The sequence below is a fragment of the Lemur catta genome, chromosome 1 (assembly GCF_020740605.2).
Source record: "Lemur catta isolate mLemCat1 chromosome 1, mLemCat1.pri, whole genome shotgun sequence".
In the NCBI taxonomy this organism is placed as follows: domain Eukaryota; kingdom Metazoa; phylum Chordata; class Mammalia; order Primates; family Lemuridae; genus Lemur; species Lemur catta.
In genome coordinates this window covers 3,336,940-3,340,537 of record NC_059128.1, presented here as the reverse complement: position 1 = coordinate 3,340,537, position 3,598 = coordinate 3,336,940, and positions in this window count along the sequence as shown.

Sequence of the window (3,598 nt, the reverse complement as noted above, 5' to 3'; positions counted from 1 at the left end):
CCTACTGTCTACATCTCTGTATGGAGCTCATCATAAGGGCAGATATGTTACCCAATGACACATCCCTCTGACACCTCCACTGTCACGCGCTCTCGATGCCTGTTGCAGGGAACACCACTGCACTGGTCCTCGAGCACATGTCCTGCCCCCTGTGCCCCAAAAACAACCTTCTCTTCTCTCCTGGGTGATTCGCTGCTTTTTTGCCTGACTTGGCCCATGAAGCTGTGTCTGGGTTCAATTACAAAAATAAGCCTAAGCATCTTGGGCAGCATTTTATTGAGAAGTAGGAAAAAATTTCATTTCTACTTGCATTTCATGGATGAGGAAAGTGAGGTGCAAATGATAGGATGACTTATTGGAGGTCCACAGCGAGACGGAGCTCAGGTTAGAATCCTAGTTCTTCGACTTTTAAAGTCACTTACTGGGGTCTCTTTTCTTTTGAATGTTTTCCTGGGCTATAGTGTGGGAGGGTCATTTGTCCACACGTAGACAGGAGCACTCAAAGGGAGCAGCTGTTCTCTCCTCGCAGCTGGCAGAGACTGTCAGGAGAGGCCCCAAGCCAAGAGGGCTGCGTTCAGGGACAGAGCTGGGGTCTCGGCTGCACAGAGCCCTGGTTCTGTGCTCCTTCCGGCCCCTGCTGTGGAGGGATGGGCTGTGTTCTCGGGGGCAGCGTTTCCTACAGCCCTTCAGCGACTGGGAGGCAGCTGTATCTCTCACTTGATCTCCAGGCGGGTTCAGTAGGAACAGAAGGGCGTGTTCTCAGCAGGACAGCCACAGCCGGCAGATGAACGGCTGCAGCTGCCTAGGAGAGTCGCGCTACCAGGTCAGGCTGTGGTGTCCCGTAGACGCAGGGCCACTTCCCAGGAGCCCAGAGTTCCATGAAAACACCGTGTGTTCCCTCCTGGGATCCTGGAGATGAACAGAGCCTTCTCCTTGCGGATCATTCATAACCCCCATCAGGCAACTAGCACAACAAGCCGTGGTCTGGACAGGCCCTGTTAAACATAGATTTATTTTGTACCTATAGGACACTACTCTATTGAATATCCGACATCTTAATTTCGCCATTGCGTATGTGCTACTATGAATGGATAGTAAATTTAACTGTAGTAAAAAAAAAAAATACCCTCATTCCACTGCACAGAGTTGAAAACACTGGAGGCTCTGAAGTGGTGTCCTCACCGACCGGCCATGTGCCCGGTAAGTGCTGCTGTGTGCCAGGCACGGGATCCGTGGCAGTGAGCAGGACTCCGGACTCTGCTCTTGGGGTGCCCTGAGCCTCGTCTTCTAGGCTGGCCGTTGCAGAGTTCCCAAGTACGTACGAGATACACAGCACAGCTTCCACGCTGCAACCCTCTATTACTAGACATGGCCTTGTTAGGATAGAATAAACAGAAATTTCCTTTTCTCATGAAGAACTTTGTTTTGTATACATAGTACTTATAATTTCAAATACTCAGACTAGGAGCAGGAGGGAAGAGGCATTAGAGCACAGACCTGGGGACAAGGAGCACCTCCCCCCCCCCCCCGCCCCGAGGGATTCCCGTCAGGTGGCTGGTGAGGGACTTCACTGACACATTTTCAGCATTTGTCACGAGACCTGGCACCTAGTGTATGTTCAGCCATCGTTAATTATTACTGAATGGGAAGAAAGAAAAGTCCCTTCTTCTGTGTTCCCTGGAAAACATGGCAGTGGGGCAGCCCTGGTCAGGCAGCCCTGGTTGGGCATCTCTGGCACGGCAGCCCCAGAACCTCCCAGGTGGCACAGGAGTGGGGAGAGCTGAACCAGCAGGAGAGAAGGGGGCCACGGCAGAGAGGATATTTAATGTCCTCTTAGGCACATTTTAAAAAATAAATTTTTATTTTCACCTGGGGAGTAACACATCGTATAAAACATCAGATGACAGCAAAGGCCTGTGGTGAGCAACAGCAGGCCAGACCTCAGTCACCGCTGCCCTCACTCCCCTCCGCTGAAGCGACCACTTTCTGCCCTTTTAGCCGTTTACCTCCGTGGTTCTGAATTACGTCTATATGGCTCTTTTCTTTAGTCATATCAGATGTTATTGGCAGACTGTTGTGAGATGTGAGCATGCGGCTCACACGCCTCATGGCCCTCGCATGTAGTGTAGACATGTCACAAATTGTTATAAGTCTGTATCTAATGCTTGCATTGACATACAAATGCCCTTCTTTGCTAAGCCTTATTGGTGATACTATGATGGCATTTTCTTTGAGTTTTTTCTCTCCACTGGAAATAATTGCCTTGGTTTTTTTTCATTCATTCATTTATTTAGTTAGTTAGTTATTTAGAGACAGGGTCTCACTCTGTTGCCCAGGCTGGAGTGCAGTGGCGTCATCATAGTTCACTGCAACCTCTAACTCCTGGCCTCAAACGATCTTCCTACCTTGGCCTCCTAAAGTGCTAGGATTATAGGCATGAGCCACTGCTCCTGGCCCCTGATTTTGTGGATTTCTAGCTTTTAATATTCCTTTACCAAGAATTTGGCAGGATTTCTGGAGGTGAAGTATGTAAGTGTGTGTGATCCACCCACTATATTCAGCTAGGGGTCTGACTACTTCATTGTTTCTTTCAGGTAGAAATTACTGAGCAGATTCATTATTTTTGTTCAGCACTTAGCTCTTTTACTTGTTTGTCCTTCCCATTAGTTCTGAGCAGCTTGCTGATGGGTGTCCGGGGAGTGCATTGTCAAGAACACATGAAATGTCCTGGGAGGCCTGTTTGTGGTACTAAGTCCTCCAGTGTCTCCTCTGAAGAAGAGTGTTTATTCTTTAAGCACCTCCCAAACATAAAACCAACCGCAGATGGACCCCATGCCAAGACATCTTCCAGGTGGGCAGCTGGTGAGCAGAGGCACTGGGGGCTCTGTCCCATCCAACTGTCTCTGCAGCTGTTGGCAGTAGTCACTTCCTCAGCAAGCAGGGAGCCCCTAGCAGGACAAGACCATTCTTGCCAAGGATGACCATGTGGTATGAGACTACTAGATATCTAAGTGTCTACGCTTGTGATAGTGAGATTTTAATAAACACAGCAAAGGCAGAGAAATCCTAAGATATGTTGCCTTTAAATGTTTTCGATACCTCAGTTGCACAGTGAGAAATCCTAACTTTCACTCAAAACACACCTCTGCCATACAGCCTTTTGTTTTCTTTCCTTCCCTCAGAAGCACTTGTTCCTAGGACCCTAGAACTTCAACTTAATACAGCTACACCCTATTATCACATAGCATGAAATTTCTTAGATTTCTTTTCCTGGGGAGAAATGGTAGAATTAAACACTATTGCATGTGTTGTACTACAACTCTGCCTTCCTGGTCCAAAAGTCTCTAGTGGATTTTATGTCTCATTTGTTTTTGAGTCCCTAGTTCTCAGCACAGGGCTAAACATATAGTAGGTAAATGCTTGGCAGAAAAGTAAGGAAAATAGAGGCTGGGGGCTATACCTGTGTTCTCGGTAAATCAGGGTGTACTAAGAGAAAGAAAATCTGGAGACTGTCATTTAGTAGCACATAACTCAGACAACTCCATGCCTGACTAGGGGCCTCTGTTTTTTTTTTAATTTTAATTGTTTTTGTTCTACT